The sequence below is a fragment of the Nomascus leucogenys genome, chromosome 3 (assembly GCF_006542625.1).
Source record: "Nomascus leucogenys isolate Asia chromosome 3, Asia_NLE_v1, whole genome shotgun sequence".
NCBI lineage: Eukaryota > Metazoa > Chordata > Mammalia > Primates > Hylobatidae > Nomascus > Nomascus leucogenys.
The window spans coordinates 18,009,735-18,031,315 of NC_044383.1; the positions used below are offsets into that span (position 1 = coordinate 18,009,735).

General features: G+C 36.7%; 1 protein-coding gene across 8 annotated transcripts in view; it reads right to left on the bottom strand.

Moving 5' to 3' along the window:
• Positions 1-21,581, bottom strand: part of ATRNL1 (attractin like 1) — an 853,525-nt gene that overhangs the window by 401,147 nt on the left and 430,797 nt on the right. The gene's annotated exons all lie outside the window — the stretch shown is intronic.

The following is a 21,581-nucleotide window of genomic DNA, read 5'->3' on the forward strand; positions in this document are numbered from 1 at the left end:
CTTGCTCTGTCACCCAGGCTGAAGTGTAGTGGCACAATCTTGGCTCACTGCAACCTCTGCCTCCTGGGTTCAAGCAATTATCCCACCTTGGCCTCCTGAGTGGCTAGGACTACAGGCACGCGCCACTACTCTGGCTAATTTTTTTTGTATTTTTAGTAGAGACAGGGTTTCACCATGTTGGCCGGGCTGGCCTCGAACTCCTGACCTCAGGTGATCCACCAGCCTCGGCCTCCCAAAGTGCTGAAATTAAAGGCGTGAGTCACCAAGCCTGGCCAATATTCTAACTTTTATCAATCAGTGCTGTGTCTGCCTTCTAGGTTAAACAAAATCAGTCTGCTGTATGCTAAAACTTTTTTATATATTTAAAGAACATACAGGTTTTCTTGTATGCAGGATTGCCTCGAGTCCAGTGTTTCTCAACCAGGAATGTTTTTGTTCTCCAGGCGATATCTGGCAGTGTCTAGAGACATTTTTGGGTTTCACCACTTGACAGGCATCTAGTGGGACATTACTTAAATATCATACAATATATATAGGTCACCCTTCCAACAGCATTTTCCCAGCCCAGAATGCCAATATTGCCAAGGTTGAGGAACCCTTCTCTAGTCTGAAGTATTATCATAGTGGTTATACTTCTCTTGTTATACCCAGATTAATAGTGTAACTTTTTTTTTTTTTTTTTTTTTTTTGAGACAGTCTCACTCTGTCGCCTAGGTTGGAGTACAGCAGCGCAATCTCAGCTCACTGCAGCCTCTGCCTCCTGGGTTCAAGCGATTCTCCTGCCTTAGCCTCCTGAGCAGCTGGGACTACAGACGTGTGCCCCCATGCCCGGCTAATTTGTTTTGTATTTTTAATAGAGATGGGGTTTCACCATGTTGGCCAGGATGGTCTCGATCTCCTGACCTCGTGATCCGCCCACCTCGGCCTCCCAAAGTGCTGGGATTACAGGCGTGAACCACTGTGCCTGGCCAGTGTAACTCTTAAAATATGGTACTGAGAATGGACACTTTAGATATGGTCTGAGGGTTCATTTATCTGAATTTCAGTCAGACCATCATACCCTTAAGAATTGTGATATAAATGTTAATATCACCTCAAACCTACCATGTCCAAGCTGAACCATTAATAATGTTCACGATTAGAAAAGCAACCAACATCTATTGAGTAATACGTACCAAGCACTATGCTGAGTGTTTTACATGAATTATCTCTTTAATTCCTATAATTGCAGATGATAGATCATGTATACTGTCATGCGTTCATTTAAAACACGGGAAAGCTAAGTCACAGAGAGTTGAAGTAAATTGTCTAAGGTTCAAAGTATTAAATTACAAGTTCTTCCCTTTCCCCTGACTTCTCTCTTTCACCATTACTTTCCAGTTAAAATGTTAAAAACAATTTACATTTCAATTACATCATCCCTTACATCCAGATACCAGATCCTGTCAGCTGTTTCTTTCAGAATATCTGTTGCAGTAAATAATAGTATATATGGAAAAGTTATTTATATTCAGTAAATACAATTTAAATATCAAAATGTATTTTTATTTGATTAATAATTCACAACATTCCTCTTCCTTAAGAGTTACATAATAAAGATTCAGTTTGAGATGGGAATACTAGTTGAATTTCTCATGAGGAGCTTAAATTCTTTCTTATCTAGATTTTATGACTCAAGTATCGTTTTTGTAATGATGTAGAAGGACAGCATAAAATATACAATTTTCATAATTTCACTTTCTTGAAACAAGGAGTTATACACCTTAAGGGTTTGTATCAGATGCTTTCTATGCTAATTCCTATTAGGTTAGCAGTAAAAGAGCTAACATGATGTAAAAACTTGGCTGCTATAATCAATAAACAATGTAAGAAAATATTTTTAAAATAATATTCTCATAATCGCCAATAAATATCAAAAATCCAATAAAATATATCTTACTACTTGGCATATAGTGGTTGTCAATACATTTTTGATAAATAAATGAATTTTTTTGGGGGGGACGGAATCTCGCTCTGTCACCCAGGCTGGAGTGCAGTGGCACGATCTCAGCTCAGTGTAAGCTCTGCCTCCTGGGTTCATGCCATCCTCCTGCCTCAGCCTCCCTAAATTGGTTTTTAAATCGATTTGAATAACATCATTTTTTCTAATACTGAATGTCTCATTTGGCATTATTATCCTTATATAGGGTAATACTTTATAAATTTTCTTGATTTCTAATAAATTACATTGCAAACAAAGTGACAGTTCTCTTAAAAAATATACATACAAACAAAAACCAGTTTATTAAGAACACTTGCTTTATTAAAAAGCAAAACAAACAAACAAAGAATAAATATTTGTAATATTTATTCGTCATAGTTAAAAAGTTATATTCTTCCTTTGGTGACTACTAGAGAGTCTCCATCTTTATTGACAATCTCGGACACCTGAAGAATGACAGAATTTCCATCATCTGAATTTCTTGAATGACCATGTGAAGCAGTGTTCTGTATTCCATGCTATCCCTTCTGATATAGTTTGGATATTTGTCCCGACTCAAATCTCAGGTTGAATTGTAATCCCCAGTGTTGGAGGTGGGGCCTGGTATTCGGGTCAGGGAAAAAGATCCTTCATGGCTTGATGCTGACTTCACAATAGTGGGTGAGTTCTCCTAAGATCTGGTCATTTACAGATGTGTGGCACTTCTCCTCCCCTAACTCTCTTGCTTGTTCCTGCTTTTGCCATGTGACAAGCCTGCCCCCTCTTTGCCTTCTACCATGATTGTAAACTTCCTGAGGCTGCTCTAGAAGTTGAGAAGATGCCAGCACCATCCTTCCTGTAAAGCCTGCAGAACCGTGAGCCAATTAAACCTCTTTTCTTTATAATTTATCCAGACTCAGATATTTTTTATAGCATTGCAAGAACAGCCTACTACACCTTCCACTGGCTCCTTTTTTGCCCACTGGACTTGATGTGACACAGAAGCATTGTAAACTTTTATTACATTAAGTGACAGATTTGTAGGTTTGTGTATTCTAGTTAGCTTTTCTCTATCTCTTAAATCAAAGGGTTTAATGGGTAACATTGAACATTAGTATCTTTTAATTTGGTATTGTGGCAAATTTGTCAGAGAAAAATAAGTATTTACTGCTTTCTTTCAGGTCTTCTTTTCCTATCATATTATGCAAAAGCTTTTATGTTCCATGATATAGATATTGATGGGGGAATAATTGGGCTTTCTTTTTTAAAAAAAAAATACTGTACGATAATATCAAAAGATCTGAAAGGTTCAACACCCCTCAGTACAATCCACCCAAAGGAAATAGGGAGTAAAAAGAACAAAGAAAGAAAGAAAACAAACATTAAAAAGCGAGTACGTCAGCTACAGGCATAAAAAAGGGAAGCATAAAAACTTACAGATATTTCAATAATTTGATTTTATTATTCACAAAATGGTCATTTTGAAAGGATTCTTAATGTAAAAAAAATGGAACTTATTAGGTAATCTCATTTAGGGAAAATTAAAAGAATGCAATATCAGTAACATTGTGTGCTACAAGGTTACATTGTAATGCAGGTTGCTAGTGACAAATAAATACCCTCTGGTGGTAATCTAGTTGGCCAACTGCAAAAAGAGATAATATTGTCACTATTTTATAGCAATTTGAGGTTAACTGATCATAAATGTCAAGTCTTAAGTACATATTTTAAAAGATGGTTTGGGCATATTATTTTATTTCACTGAAAAATGTTAGAAACTGGGAAATTGTGTTGAAATGAAGAAATTTACCTCCTAATAACTGTTATTCCACAAAATATCTTTCAATTTTATACCTTCGCAACATTTAAAGGATTTTTTCTTACCAACTAAAATATTAACAGAATACACTTCTAACTTAAAATGCAATAAAAGTATGAATATTAAAAAGAAAAAAATTGCTTATATGTTCAAGTCATCAGTTTGAAAAAGATGAAAAATCAAAAGCCCAGTGGCTGAATGTGGTAAATAATACACTCATAGAATAAATTGGTCAAATTTCTGAGGGTTGTTAAGCAAGAGTTACTGTACCTTAGGAGGACTATTAGTTAAGATTATTTCAAATGCAAGTAACAGAAAACCTAACTCAAACTGGTATAAAGAAGAGATCTACATGAAGTTTACACTCTCTGGTATGAACTGAATTGTGTTCTCAAATTCATACGTTGAAGCCCAGTGTGGCTGTATTTGGAGACAGGGCCTTTAGGACATAATTAGGTTTAAATGAAGTTAATAAACATGGGATCCTGATCTGATATAATTAATGTTCTTAAAGGAGAGACACCAAAGAACTTGCATACTCTCCCTCTCTTCCTGCATGCATGGAGGAAATGCCATATGAGTACACAGTGTGAAGGCAGCCACTTGCAGAGCCAGGAAGAGAGGTTTTACCAGAAACCAACAATTGGCACCCTGATCTTGAACTGTCTACCCTCTGGAACTGGGAGATAATACATTTCTATTGTTTAACCCACTTAGTCTGTGTTATTTTGTTATGGCAGCTCAAGCAGACTAAGACACTTCCCACAGTCCAAAGGAAGAAAAGTTCCAGGTTTGGTCTGATCAGAGTCCTAGCTACATTTTCTTATGATTCTCTGGACTACGCATAACACTACGCACTAATTTTATTTTCAAGCTTGCTTAATTCTTAGGAACAAAAATGAACGCAGCAGTTCCAAGGCTTGTATAATACACTATTATACATGCCCACTCCTTACCAAACATTGACGATGCAATAAATGGCATTGGCACAATCACGAAGCTAGTGAGAGATAAATCCCATTTAAATTGGATGGTTTGCTACACAGCCATGTGGAGGGAGTTAAATGAAGGCTGGGAAAGAATAAAATCTACTAGATATCATTTATGAAAAATTTATACAAGAGTACCTAAATTAACCTCCCTGCCACGGCTCTGTAACAGGTTTTGAGGCTACAGAGCATCTTTAGTCACTCTTAAATTTTTTCCTAAAGCTCTACAGAAAATGGAGTAGTCTCAAGCCTCACCTGATGGCGTATTAGAAAGACTAATATCTAATAAGGAAAATCTTCCTAGGTAAGTCCTATTACAAGTAGCCTACTTGGATAATACTTTATTCTTCCAAACTTGCAACAAAAAGTGACAAAGGACAATATATACAGTGTTTCTTCCTACATTAAATGTTTTTTGAAGCACATCTTTTAAAACCATATAGTTAGAACAAAAATTTTAATTATTTTGAAAACCTTTCCTAAATCATTAATGTATAACACAATAGAGAAACCCTAAGTATATAGCTCAATAAATTATCACAAAGACAATATACCCTTGAAACCACCAGCTGGAAGAAACAGAACTTAATTCATTCTCTCCTTCTCAAAAGGAACTATCACATTTATTTTTAATTCCATACTGTAGTCTTGTCTATTCCTAATTTTTTTACAAATATAACACTATAGTATTTGTTTTTTTGTTTCTGTCTCTTAGCATTCAACACTATGTTTGTGTTACCTATTTTGATCCTTTGGCAATTGTTTTATGTTCCCATTGCTCCACGTTATATGAGTATATTTTTCCATTCTATTATTTTTGGGTATTTTGATTATTCCCAGTTTGGGGCATGTAAAACATGCTTCTATAAATATGGTTCACATGACTTTGACGACATGGAACTGTTGGGCCATAGAGTATAGGTAAATTCAACTTTAGAATATAATGTCAACTTGTTTTCAAAGCCATTGCATCAATTTCTAGTGTACTAAAAGTATTAATAGCTCCACATCCTCTCCAACACTTGGTAATATGTGTCTTTTTCTTTTTATCCCCTGTAGTAGGTATATAACAGTATTACATTGTGGTTTTAATTTGAATTCCCAGATAAAAATTAAGTTGAGCACACCTGCATATTTTGTTGGACACTTGGATGTCTTCTTTTGTGAAGTGTATGTCAGTCTCTTGTCATTTTTGGAGAAAGGAGTTTTCAGACTATTTTTAATTGATTTATATGAGTTACATAGTGTGAATATAAGGCCTTTGGCTTTTATACAGTTTGCAAATATTTTGTACCACTGTGTGACTTGACTCATCATAATGTTAATGGTGTCTTTTCATAAGAAAAAGTGTTGGGTTTTTTTGTAGTCTAATTTTGTTACAGTATTTTATGTGTCCTGTTTAAGAATCCATTCTACATTCTAATGTTATGAAGAATAATTCCTACATTATCTTCTAGATGCTTCATTGTTTTTACCTTTCCTTCTAGAATTTATTTTATATTCGAAGCAGGGATCAAATGTCACCTTTCCCATATGCATAGGTAATAGATCTAGTACCCGATGAAAGTTTTCTTAAAGCACTAAACATTGAGAGATAGTCCTTGACTTGGTAATTAAACTTAAGAATGACTACTTCCATTAGAATTCTCTCCACTGTTCCCGTTTTTTTTTTTTTTTTTTTTTTAAGATGGAGTTTTGCTCTTGTTGCCCAGGCTGGAGTGCAATGGCATGATCTTGGTTCACTGCAACCTCCACCTCCCGGGTTCAAGCAATTCTGCCTCAGCCTCCCAAGTAGCTAGGATTATAGGCGTGTGCCACCACTCCCGACTAATTTTTGTATTTGTAGTAGAGACGCGGTTTCACTATCTTGGCCAGGCTGGTCTCGAACTCCTGACCTCGTGATCCACCTGCCTTAGCCTCCCAAAGTGCTGGGATTACAGGTGTGAGCCACCAAGCCCGGCCTCCACTGTACCCTTTCTCTTGTGCTACCTTGACTTTACAAAGGGATTGAGCTATTGTTTATAGATAATGTTGATATTCTCTAGAGAGATATTTTGTTTTATCCATCTGGAGGCTATGGTCACAATGCATCCAAAGCTTTTGAAGTGCTTCTTGAGTCTGTGTAGCGGGAGGGCCACCCACTGTTCAGTCCGGGCCCAAAGCAGAGTTCTACCTATGAGCTCAGTTCTCCAATTCTTTGGTATGATAATGTTAATTAGGATCAGATCAGCACCCAGGCAGCTCAGGGGTGATCCCAGAAGTTTATAAAGCACTATATATATATATATAGTTTTTATTATTATACTTTAAGTTCTAGGGTAAATGTGCACAACGTGCAGGTTTGTTACATATGTATACGTGTGCCATGTTCGTGTGCTGCACCCATTAACTCGTCATTTACATTAGGCATATCTCCTAATGCTATCCCTCCCCCCTCCCCCCATCCCACAACATTTGATGGGAAGGCTTTTCTATAGCCATTATCTCCCAGGTCCTTTCTGGTTTTGTGGGCTCTACTTTTCCATCATGTGGCCAGAAACTACACACTTTTCCTATTGTACCATGTTTTGAGCTGGGAGGACAGATAAGAAGGAAATCCACAGGGTTTATCTTGGCTCTCTGTAGCCAGAGCTCCATTATGATTAGAGGAATATTCCCTTCCCTTGGGATTTTGGTTCTTACAGCTTCCCGCTGTGAGCCATGTTGCTGCTGTCCATGTTCCTGCTTCAGACTGCCTGGGGTATGGGTGAGTGAATTCAGGAAAAAGAGAAAAAATGGGAGGGAGGTCTCCCTCATTCTCTCTGAGATTAAGAGAGAATGATGGGCCAGAACTAGAGGACTTTTCCCTGTCCAAACTATAGTAGTTACTTTCAAGTTTCAAATTGCATTGACTTCAGGTCACGGGGCACTAAAGGATAAAAATGGCAAACTTCTAGATGGTTCACCAGTACTTTGAATTCTGGTGTTCTTCTCTGCTCTGCCTGCTGATATCATATACCAAATGCTGCCCATGAATTTTGTCCAGCTTTTATGGTTGAGTTCACTTAGAGAAAAAGAGATGTATGTTTACACAATCTTACCTGGGATTGGAACCCTATGGTGAATGTTTGGCGGAGTTGCAAAAGCATTTCAAAGTGGAAAGGCTAGTCTTTATAACAAATCATGGTGTAACAACTGGATATCCACATGTGAAATAATCAGCATTGAATTACACCTCAACATAAACAAAAAATAACTGAAACGGATCATAGATCTAAATGTACAACATAAAAATACAGTCATGTGTCACTTAACAATGGGGATATATTCTAAGAAATGTATCATCAGACAAATTTCATCCCTGTGCAAACATCATAGAGGGTGCTTAAACAAATACTGATGGTATACCCTACTACACATGAAAGCCATTGGTATAGCCTATTGTTACTAGGGTACAAACCTATACAGCATGTTACTGTATTGAATACTGTAGGTAATTATAACACAATGGTTTTTGTGTATCTAAACATAGAAAAGGTACAGTAAACATACAGTAATATAATCTTATAAGTACCATCATATACGTGGTCTGTCATAGACCAAAATGTTATGTAGTGCATTGACTGTATAAAACGGTCAGAAAGAAATCTATGTAAACTTGTGTTAGGGAGAGTCCTTGGATATGACATCAAAAGCATAATCAATTTTTAAAAAATGCATTAAATTGAATTTTATAAAAACTAAAACTTTTAACTCCATAAAAGATACTGTTAGGAGAATGAAAAGACAATTCAAAGACTGAGGGAAAATATTTGCAAATCACATCTGGCAAAAGAGTTGTCTCCAGAATATACAAAAAACATTCAATATTCAAAAATAAAAAGCAAAACTAAAAAGCAATTAAAAATAGGCAAAAGATTTGAAAAATACTTCGCCAAAGAAAATAAAAATATAACTAATAAGCACATGAAAAGATATTCAACATCATTAGCCATTAAGGAAATGCAAATTAAAATTACCACAAGATACCACTACACATCTATCGGAATGGCTAAAACAAAAAATGTTGACAGGACCAAGCACTGGTGAGAATGTGCAACAACTGGAACCCTGAGCTTTGCTGGTCGCAGCACAAAATTGTACAGTCACTCTGAAAAACAGTGGCAGTTATTATAAAGATGAATATACATCCACCCTGTGACCCAGCAACCCTACTTCCTGGTATTTATTACTAGAGAAATGAAAACTTGTTTGTGTAAAACTTGTAGGTATGTTGATCACAGCAGCATTTTTTATAAGTACCAAAAAATGTAACAATCTATATCTCTCAATGAGTGAATGGATAAACAAAGTGTGATATATCCGTATAATGAGATACTACTTAGCAATGAAATGAAATGGACTATTGATACAAAAAACCACCTTGGATGAATCTTAAATGCAGTAGACTAAGGGAAAGAAGCCATTTGAATGACATTCTGGAAAAGGCAAAACTGTGAGAACAGAGATCAGGTCAATGGTTGCCAGGGTGTATGGGTGGGGAGAAAGTCCCACTGCAAAGAAGGCTCTATGAGGTATTCACTGGGGCTTTGGCGTTGTTCTGTATCCTGGGAGAGCTGGTAATTATAATAAATGATGCATGTGTTAAAACTCACACAACTGTACTCCACGCAAAAGGAATTTTACTGCACAGAAATTTTAAAATGCTTCCAACGGAAGTAAAAAACAAACAAACAAACAAACAATAAGGACCAAAAAAATGCTGAAAAAAAAGGCAAGTAATTAACCACTGCCCCCTCTAACAATGAAAAAGTGACTGGTATATTTTAAATATGAGAATACTCATACTTTGAATTATAAATGTAAAAGGAAGATTTTAAACAGTGGAGTTAATAATTTATGTTTAAAATAACCACTTTGGCTAATTTAAATACAATATATTGATAGAAAGAAGTTAGAACTGATGTTCATGTAGGGCATTAAGGAAAGAGGATTTAAATGAGTCCCAAGTATTCAAATGAGTTAAATAGTGGTACCTATAACTGAGCTACAGAAAACTGGAAAAAAAGAGACTGTTTGTCAATACAGCGAATTCAATTTAAAGCATGTTAAGTTTGAGGTGTAAAGCAATATTTAAGTCAAAGTGTGAAATTACTGACATGACTCTTGGAGAAGTCTATTTCAGCGTCTAGTACACTAAACCTCAGTTTTGTAAACTAGATGGGGAGCACTGGTTTAACTGAGTTGCAGGAAAATGTCCCATCACTAGTTTACTCCCATCGCATTAAATATTTTGGTTTACAAGAACGGTTCAGTCCTAAATATCTACTTTATTCCACAACAGAACCATGGAGAAAATTCCTAAGTAAACTTCCAATACAGTTAAGAAATCATCTATTGTTTCTACCTAGCAAAATCCGTATCTTCAGGTCTCATTTCCATTAACATATCCATCATCATAATCTCATTTTTTTAAACAGGGACTTATGTGTATTTGTAATTCTTCACAGTGTCCTTACACATTTTTTAAAAAAAACTTTCAGGCAAATATTCTAGGATTATACCACTTTGATGTAGAGATCCTGTGACTAAATTAGGTTTACTTTTTTTCTTTAGGGAGTTACATTTTCTTCTTTTTTCTCTTTCAGAATATCTGTAAGTACAACATGATTCAATGTCTTATTTTTTCCAAATCGTGAACACTATACTTAACTTTGCGTTATTCTGCTCACTTGCATGCTTGCTTCCATGTTGTCATCTTTGATTGTTTTTGTTTTTCAAGCACTTAACTCTTATTATTTCTTTGCTTGTTGTATTCTTTAGATTCCTTTAATCTTTCATTTTTAATTCCTCTAAATATGCATCACCTCTCACCACTTTATGCCCACTAAGATGGCTATAAGAAAGGCAGTTAATACAAACTTCAGTAAGAATGTGGAAAAAATAAATGTCTGATCCTTGCTGGTAAGATTATAAAATGATACATCTTCTTTAGAAAAAAGGTTGGCAGTTTATCACAATGTTTAACCTAGAGTTACCATGTATCAACAATTCTACTCCTAATTATATACTTAAGACAAATGAAAATATATATCCACATAAAAACTTATACACAAATGTTCATAGTAGTATTATTCACAACAGTGAAAAAGAAGAAAGAACTCAAATAACCATCAACTAATAAACAGAGAAATAAAATGTGTTATACATATAAGATGAAATATTATTCAGCAATAAAAAGAAACAAAATACTGATCCATACTACGTTACGGGTAAGAAACATTGTGCTAAATGAAAGGAACCAGTCACAAAAGAACACATATTGTACAATTCCATTTATATAAGATGTCCAGAATAGGCAAATCTATGGACAGAAAGTAGATTAGTGATTTTTCAGAACTAGGGGTATGTGAGAGGGGGGAGTGACTACTGATGAGTACATGGCTTCCTTTGGGGATGATGATATGTTCTAAAATTGATTGCAATAATGGCTGAAGAATAACTGTGCACTTTCAATTGGTGGATTGTATTATATGTGAATTATATCACCAAATAAAACACAAATTAAAATTAGAAATTGGAAAATATGTTTAAAAATTAGACAATGATAAGTAAAAGTTTCAAAGATTTTTAGTTCTCCTATATGATTCAGGAGGATAAAAGACATACTGATTAATATTATTGTTGGTTAGGGAAATATGCTTGTTAAAATTTAAGAGTAATCATTAAATAAAAAAAAACTATAATTCCTAAACTGCTAAAAGGAAAATAAAAGAATATTAGAAGCTCATTCAATTAATAAAAATCAGAAGAGAAGAAAAAAGAAAATTTCCATTTATTTGCCTGTCACATAAAATTAAGAGATTCTCGGATTATTAAAACAAAACCAAAATATCCAGATATTTTTGGTGTAAAAGAAACATACACAAAATATAACAAGAGAAAAAATGTTAAAAGATATGCAAACAGACACAGACAAATTCTAATAAAGAAATACTATATTTATGTTAAAAATGTTCTTTAAGACAAAAAGTAACAACAGGAACAGAGAGAAATCCAAATGATTAAAACAATAACTCAACTCCATTCTCAGTAAAGGATAGAACAATCAGACAGAAGATAATAAAGGAAACAGAGGTCTAGAGTAATGCAATAAACCACCAAGATCTAATAGATATATACAGGATATTCTACCTAAAAACAACAGAATACATATTCTCCTGAAGGGCACAGGAGACATTCTCCAGGACAGAATATATGTTAGGTAAGAAATTATATCTTGATCGATTTTAAAAGATAAATGTACAAAGTATCTTCACCACCCAGAGTGGGATAAAGTTAGAAATCAATAACAGAAGAAAAACTTGAACATTAAAAAGTATGTGGAAATTACCAACACACATTTGATCAATGGATGAAAGACAAAATCACAATGAAATTAGAAAATATTTAGAGAAATGTGAAAATTAAAACACAACATACCAAAACTCATGGAACACTGTAAAGCAGTGACAAAAGGGAAATTTATAGTTATAAACATACTAAAAAAGAAGAAAGATCTCAAATACACAACTTAACTTTACAACTTGAACTAGAAAAAGAAGAACAAACTAAATTCAAAGGTAGCAGAATGAAGGAAATAATAAATATTAGAGCAAGATAAACAATAGAGAAAATAGAAAAACAGTAGAGAAAATCAACAATACCAAAAGTTGATTCTAGAAAAAGAGCAACAAAATTGGCAAACCTTTAGTTAGACTGACCAAAAAAAAAGAAAAGAGAAAGAAAACTCAAATTATTAAATTTAGAAATGAAAGTGGGGTCATTACTGCCAATTCTACAGAAATAAAAATGATTATAGGAGAGTACTATGAACAATTATACACTAATAAATTGGATAAGCTAGGTGAAATGGACAAATCCCTAGAAACATAAAACCTACCAAGATTGAATGATAAAGGAATAGAAAATGGAATAGATCTATAATCAGTAAGGAGATTGAATCAGTAATCAAATATACCACAACAAAGAAGCCCTGAACTCAATGGCTTCACTGAAAAATTCTACCCAAACATTTAAAAAATAACTAATACCAATGTTCAAACTTTTCCCAAAAAGTGAAGAGGAAGGAACAATTCCTAAATCATTCTATGAGGCCAGCATACTACATATTAATGTCTACAGAATGTGGCTGAAGCAGATTATTTTTAGAAATGGGAAGGGGAAGCAAGGAAGGAAGGAAAGAAGGAAGGAAGGAAGGAAGGAAGGAAGGAAGGAAGGAAGGAAGGAAGGAAGGAAGGGAAAGGAAAGAAGGAAGGAAGGAGAAGGAAGGAGGGAGGGAGGAAGAGAGGAAGAAGGAAGGAAGGAAGGAAAGAAGGAAAGAAGGAAGGAAGGAAGGAGAGAGAATGGGAGAAAGAAGGAGAAGGAAGGAAGGAAAGAAGGAAGGAAGGAAGGAAGGAAGGCAGGCCGGGAGGGAGGGAGGGAGGGAGGGAAGGAAGGAAAAATAGGCAAAATTCTCAATAAAAGGGTAGGCACGATTCTAATATAGAAAAAACTTCAGAGTATTAATATTGTAAATATGTCAATGAATTTGTAAAATGAAACAAAGAGGACAATTTCCATTAAAAAGCCAATTACCAACTAGGTCAGGAAAAAATTAAAAACCTGCACAGACACAAATATTACTGAAGCTTAGTCAAATTTAAAAATCTACCCTCAAAAATATAAACTACACAAAAATAAATACAAACACATTACCAAAGTCATTTTTTACAGGTTTTATAGCTCAGTTCTATCAACCATCACACAACAAATAACTCCATTGTGCCAACCACTAAGATATACTTCTCTGGTCGGGCACGGTGGCTCACGCCTGTAATCTCAGCACTTTGGGAGGCCAAGGTGAGTGGATCACTTGAGCTCAGGAGTTTGAGACCAGCCTGGGCAACATGGCGAAACCCTGTCTCTATCAAAAATTCAAAAAACTTAGTCAGGCATGGTGGCAAGCTCCTGTGGTCCCAGCTACTCAGGAGGCTGAGGTGGGAGGATTGCTTGAGCCTGTGAGGCACAGGTTGAGTGAACTGAGATTGTGCCACTACACTCCAGCCTGGGAGGCAGAGTGAGACCCCATCTCGGGAAAAAAAAAAAAAAAGGACCTCTCTGATCCCTGATGGCAGAGAGCATAACTGACTAGTGGCCCCAGCTACCACACTCTGAAATTCATAATTTTATTCACACTGAGCCCATGCTTTCCAAGGGCTGTCCTTAGTCAAGGACTAAACATGGCAGAGATACCAAAGCGGGTCTGTTCCTGGGAGATGGAAGACTCCTTTGACAGGTAACTTTAGCTCAAGGCTGCACCACTGGTGTTAAACATTCTTAGAAGTGCCCTGCATTCTCAGGCTCTTTCACTCACCTTCCTTTTCTTCCTTCTCTCTCCCTCACAAAGGCAGGTAGGCATTGTCGTCTAAAGTTCTCCCATTATCTCCCCTCCTCTCTCCCAATTTCCCCTCACAGGAGTTCCCCTAACACGTTTATTGCTTATCTAATCCCATCTTGGCTTCTGCGTCTCAGAGGACTTATGGTCCAAGTAAACAGAAGGTAAGATGGAGATGAAGAACTGATTCACTCACTGATTGGCAGGCTAAGAGGACAACATCCATGTTGGTGGGTGGAACACAGTTCCTGGCAGAAGACTTAAATTGCTGGATTTCACCAGTGGTGGCCTGAGAAAATGCACTGATAGAGAAAATACTTGAAGGTACAGCAATTCAGGCGTTTGGAAGATGGGGAAAACACCTTCAAAAGAGAGTGGAGTAGACTGATTATCATTATGTTGTATTGATACCTGTAGAGGGATAATGAGAGACTGAAGGCCATTAACAAACCTTACTGACTAAATAAAAGAGCCAGTGGGTCTCTTTCATAGCTTTAAATGAGGCCCTCATGACTGATAGCAGAAATGCCAACATGAGTGACCAGCAGGATGATGATCTAATTGTTATAGAGTTGCAGAGCTCCAGAGATGACAGAATGCTAAGCCAAAGAAGTTGTGTTATGCAAAAGGGCCATGGTTCAGGAGACCTAGGAACCTGAAATATGGAATAGGAATATATGAATGAATGCTTCTGAGGATGTTGGTTTTACCGGCCGCTTCCCTAGTAATACCTAGCATTTTGTTATGCTGGAAGACACTAAAGAGCTCTCTTCTCTCTTAGGTAACAGGTGCCCCCTCACAAACTGTCACCACTTCTTTTCTTGGCTGCCAGACTGATTAGTGGGATTAAATCACAGCATGACCCTACTGAGCCTGATACGAAAGTAAATGGATTGCACAATTGAAACAGATGCAAGATTTAGGGAGCACGTACTGGCAGGAGCCATGGAAGTATGACCAGATTTAAATATTTGATAAAGGGCAACGAAATGTGAAGACTGGATAGATAAAAATTCATTGATTTTGGTGCATATTTTCAGGACCACAGAGATGTAATACCCTACTGAGGATTCCAGGGAATGGAGCAAACTTGTTGCTAGAGTGACTCGTAGAAGCCTGAAAAATGCAATGTCCAGTAGAAGTGAAATTGAAATGCCTGAGTTGTCCTGGCTTATGGAAGAGAAAGTTACAAAAACACTGAGAGAAGGGGATATGCTAGAATGGTTCATATTATATGAGGCCAGAAGAACTACCAGGTTGTGTTCCATGGGAGGATTGAAAGGACAAACTATGCATTAAGGCTGTTATGAATATGCTGATGAGAGAGGCACCAGTATTATAAGGAGGCTTAGAGTTGGCTCTCCTCTTCAGAGCAGGCCTGAAAATAGGAGAGATAGTCACAGGGCTAGGTTTGTTAATTGCCATAAAAAGATGGAGACCCAAAGTCATAGATGACAGGTGTCAGTGCTTAACTGCCAGAATCCAGAAACCACAATTACCATAATTGGATCAACAAGATTGGATGAACTGCCAAGGGGGTTGGCTCACAAAGAGTTGTAGGAATTATTAATAAAGCATGGTATTCTGAAGGGCAAAATAGGTGGGCAGCCAACAGTGGTACTATTTAACATCTGGTTTCATTTTAAGTAAGAATGAAGGAACAGGAGACTGAGGGTTGTTGCTTCAATGGAGGGCCATGTTTCTCTTCACAGTTCCCAGATTTCAGCTAATTTTAAAATCCAAAACCCATTAACTAATCAGGTGACTGAGTCCATAGAAGGAAGGTCCCTGAAACATTTTGAAAAATGGGTAAAATGATCCCTGAAAATACCTACACCATATACTTGATTATATGCACAGGTATATGCATGAGGATATATATACAGTACAGGAGGAATAAGCAGACATTTTGACTCCTATTAGACATGAGGTAGAAGTGACACAGATAGCCAAGCATTCAAAATATCATCATGGCCTCTAATAGAGTTGGGGTGTTCAGGACGTGGGGGCACATAACAAATTCTGACTAAATTCTTGCTCACAGTATGCCCACTATGTCAATGGATCCACCCATTGGTCATTTCCCCACTCTTTAAGTGTATAAATAGAACTGATGTACAAGGTAGCTGGAATAACCTCTACACTGTGTCTCTGGCTTATAGGATAAGATCAGTCATAGTGGAAAAGACCAACTGGTAATCTCTGAAACTACTCCCAACTGGACAAGTTAATAAATACAAAATATTATGTCATCCAGTGATATAGAAAATTAATGCCACCATAAAAGTCTAAAAGTTACAGGGACAGTAGTCTCTACCAAATTTCCATTTAATTTATTTCTTTACAATAAACAATTCAGACTTTTCTGACTCAGATACATCTACTTCTCCATTTTACAAACAAGAAAAGAGTTTAATAAATTATTCTTTTCAATTTTTGAATCATATACTATATTATTTCACAGCAACATCAAGAAAAAAAAAAACCTTTAGTTCAATACATGAAAGGACTGAGATTTAGAGAAGCTAGGTGACTGGTATAGTTTGGATATTTGATCCTCCAAATCAAATGTTAAAATTTGATACTCAGTGTTAGAGGTGGGGCCTAATGGGAGGTGTTTGGGTCATGGGGGTAGATCCATCATGAATGGATTGGTGCCATCGTTGTGTCTTATGTTCCCATGACAGCTGGTTATTTGAAAGAGTCTGGAACTTCTGTCCTCTCTCTCTTGCCTACTTTCTTACCATGTGATCTCTACACATACCAGCTCCCCTTCCTCTTCCACCATGAATGGAAACAGCCTGAGGCCCTCACCAGATGCAAATGCCAACACCATACTTCTTGCACAACCTGCAGAACCATAAGCCAAGTAAACCTCTTTCCTTTATATATTACTCAGCCTCAGGTATTCTTTTATAGCAATGCAAATGGACTAAGACAGACAATTGGTGCCAGAAAGTGGTATGTTGCTATAAAGATACCTAAAAATGTAAAAGCAGCTTTGGAACTGGAGTGCTCATAAGATAGGAAAATGAGGGAAAGTTTGGAACATCTTAGAGATTGGTTAAGTGGCTGTGACCAAAATGCTGATTGAAATATAGAAAGTAAAGGCCATGTTGAGGGTGTCAGACTGAAATGAGGAAATAAATCATTGGAACTGAAGCAAAGATAACCTTTGTTATGCCCTGTCAAAGAACTTTGCTACACTGTGTCCATGCCAAGCAGCAAAGTGCTCAAGAAGTAATGTGGCTGCTTTTAACAGCTTATGTTCACATGCACGAGCAAATGAATAACCTAGAGTTGGAATGTATAATCAAAAGGAAAGCAGGGGATAACAATTTGTAGAATCCTCAGCCTGGCCATGTGGCAGAGAAGGAAAGAGTGTTTTCAGAAGAGTGCTGGGGTAGCACACACTTGTTAAAGAAAGTAGCATGAATAAAAGGAGCCAGGTACTATTAGCAAAGATAATGGGGGAAAGACCCTGAAGGCATTTCACAAATCTGGCAGGCTTCTGGGCTTCCCATCACAGACCAAGAGCCCAAGGAAGACGGTACGGTTTTGGATGACAGGCTTGGGACAACATTGCCATGCCCCATCTCCAGAAAGTGCTCCCCACATCTCGCTGCTCAAACGGCCCCAGGTATTGCCCCTGCTGCCACTGAAGGAGGCTAGAAAGTATGAGTAGTAGAGGCTTGGCAGCTTCCACTGAGATTTCAGGGGATGTATTGAAAAGCTTGAGTGCCCAGGCAGAAGCCTGCCATAGGGGTGGAGACCCTGCAGACAGATGCTAGTGAGGCAATGCTGAGCAGAAATATGGAGTTGGAGGCCCTGAAGAGAGTACCCACTAGGGATTGCCTAGTAGAGCACAGCTATGGTACATCCATGTTCCCAGGGTGCAGGACATGGAACCAAGGGAGATAATTTTGGAGCTTTAAGATTTAATGTCTTCCCTGCTAGATTTTGGATGTTCATGCAGCATGTTATCACTATATTTTGACCAATTTCTCCCTTTTGGAATGAGATTACTCAATATCTGTTACACCATTGTATCTTGGAGATAAATAACTTGATTTTGATTTTGCAGGCTCAAAGCTGAAAGGAACTTGCTTTGAGTCTCAGATGAGACTTTGGATTCTGGACTTCTGAGGTGATCCTGAAACAAGTTAAGACTTCTGGGAAGTATTGGGATTAAATGATTATATTTTGTATGTGAGAAGGACACGAGGGATTTGAGGGGCCAGGGATAGAATGCTATAGTTTTAATATTTAACCCTCCAAACCACATATTAAAATTTGATACCCAGTGTTGGAGGTTGGGTTGCAGGGGCAGATCCCTCATGAATGACTTGGTGGTGTCCTTATGGTAGCAAATGAGTTCTCACTCTATTAGTTCCCATGAGAGCTGACTGTTTAAAAGAGTCTCTGGCTCTCACTTCTTCTCTCCCCATGTGATTTCTACACATACCAGCTCTGCTTCCTCTTCTGCCATGAGTGGAAGCAGTTTGATACCCTCACCAGATGCACATGCTGGCACCCTACTTCTTGTACAGCCAGCACAACTGTGAGCCAAATAAACCTCTTTTTATAAATTACCCAGCTTCAGGTATTCCTTTTCAGCAATACAAACAAACTAAAGTAGTGACCTACTTAAGATGGCATAAACATTAAGAACAGAGCCAGGCTATGTCTGTAAGTGATCTCCCTAGTACTGGCCCAATTATGTTTACCATAAGAACTACACACAATATAGAGGTAAAATCTAACAAAGAGTTTGAGAACCAGCCCGTACAGAACAATGGCTAAACTGCAAAGCTGACACACTCAGCTCTGTTACCAAAATAACAGCAATAACAGTAAAAATGGCCTGATTGAGGGGTCTCCATAAATGTTAACCTGTTTTAAAATCTCTTAAAGTTTAGCAGTAGCTTTATAAAACTTAATAATTAATAAGCTTCAAAATATCCTGTCCATATTTTTCTTAACAATGACACAGTTTTTTAAGTGATCTAATTTACATTTCACTACTGGAAGAATTTAAATGACAAAAAACCCATCAAATATATTTTATCACACACAAAGATTAGAATATTTCATTTTACATTGTCCATGATGACAACATAATAAATAGGATGATCTCTAAGACATGGTACACATTAACAGTAATTTTCTTTTACTTAACAAAAGAGCTATTGAATTTAAATACGCACACAAATTCAAAAGCTTAAAATAAAAAACCTGAAGATTCAAATAATTTACATACATATTCAACTTTGTGAAATTTTGCACTTAACCAAACTTTCAGTGGATTTTCTTCCAGACTATTCTGCATCAAAAAGTTTTTTTAAGCCAGGCGTGGTGGCTCACACCTGTAATCCCAGCACTTTGGGAGGCCGAGGTGGGCAGATCATCTGAGGTCAGGGGATGGAGACCAGCCTGGCCAACATGGTGAAACCCCCTATCTACTAAAAATACAAAAATTAGCTGGGTGTGGTGGCAGGTGCCTGTAATCCCAGCTACTCAGGAGCTGAGGCAGGAGAATTGCTTGAACCCGGGAGGTGGAGGTTGCAGTGAGCCAAAATAGCACCACTGCACTCCAGCCTGGGTGACAGGGTGAGACCCTGTCTCAACAACAACAACAACAACAACAAAAACAAAAGTTGTTTTAATGCATTCAATAATGCTTGTTCAATTGTAACTTCTAGTACTTTCTAAAACCATACCATAACTTTGTTAATAGCCTTAAAATTCATTTGTTTTCTGAAGTACAAAGTTGTAAAATATTAAACATATTTAAGATGTTTCCTCAAATTTCATTTTAAGGAACAATTTAAAGTACAAATGCACTTTTTACACATATTAGTGATAAATATGTTTATAGAAATTATAATATTTTAAGGTGCATGGATGAACATGATTGTTTTCAGAGTAAACTGACCAATATGGCAAAGGTTTCTCTTATAGAGAGAAGTAGAAAAATGAACAAGGAATGTGTAAACTGTAGAAAATACTTTACAAATCTGAAGCACTGTAAATGGAAATAAGAAATTGAAATTGTTATATATGGGCCCATATGGAAGAATTAGGAGAGATATCACAGGGAGGCAGATTTCAGCTCAGTTATAAAGAACAATTTGTTATCTGATGATAGAAAATGCTATCTGAGGAGCTGGTGAGCTTCCTGTCATTAAAGGCATTCAGGCATAAAACTGATCAGTGGTTGGGCAAATTATGTCCACAGGCTGAATTCAATCCACCAGCTGTTTTTATAATAAAGTTTTATTGGAACACAGCCATTCCCATTTGTTTCCATATTGGCTTTGTCTGCTTTAACACTATAGCAGAAAAGTTGCATAGATGCGATGAAGACCATACAGCCCACAAATCTTGAAATATTTACTATCTGGCCCTTAATGGAAAATGTTTGCTGACTCCAGTGAAGAAGGTATTAGAAATTCAAATACTTTATGGATGTCTGGACAAGACAATCAACAAGATGATGGTTACTTTGTGTTTAGACAAGTTCCAAATACATCATCTGTGCTAAGGATTGAGTTGTACAGGTCTTTACTGTATGGCAGCCCAGCCAAGTTGGTGGGTGTTGGTTAAAATTCATACTGCACTATTTTCAAACTTGTGTGCCATGATGTGGGGCTTTATCTGCCAGAAGGAGAAGTCATATTTGTCTAATTTGCACAAAGGCACCCAAACGACCAGCATAAACTTCACACGTGAATAATAATGTTAACAAAAATAAGATCTCTTCCAATCCAGAGGATCTACGATCTCATAACACAGATATTTTATAACTTAAACTCCTAACCCAGAGTCTCTACATTTACGTCCCACGGAAATGAAAATAAATGTTCCCTGAAAACAGTTTTCATGTTTTGAGAATGCTACAAACTATAACCTCTGTTGTAGAATGACACATTGCAAATTAGCATTTTAAAAGCTCTGAGAAGTAATGCCAGTTGAAAACCAACCAAAAAAGTGCTATTTAACTTTAGGACACATAGCATTTTACAAAGCTCCTTCACTGTGGAACCCTTTTTATGAACCTACAACAAATATGTCACACAATTAACAAAATTAACTAAGAAATAAACAAATTAGTTTAGTTCTTGTAGAAGTAACTAATCCATGTGGTGCATGCATTGTTAATTTCATTAATTAAAACAGGCTATAATTATTTATGTGATGGGGGACACAAAGTTATCCTCTTTCCACTGAATCCATTAGCTATTAAATAGTGTAACAGCAAAATAATCTTGCACAAGTACATTTCAGCTATGTTCCCTCTGTTCTGTGGGATATATTTAAGCATATAAAGCTATTCAAGGCATACTCTATGATAATTTAAGGTTACAGAATTGGTCAATTATCTAACAGATTGACAGG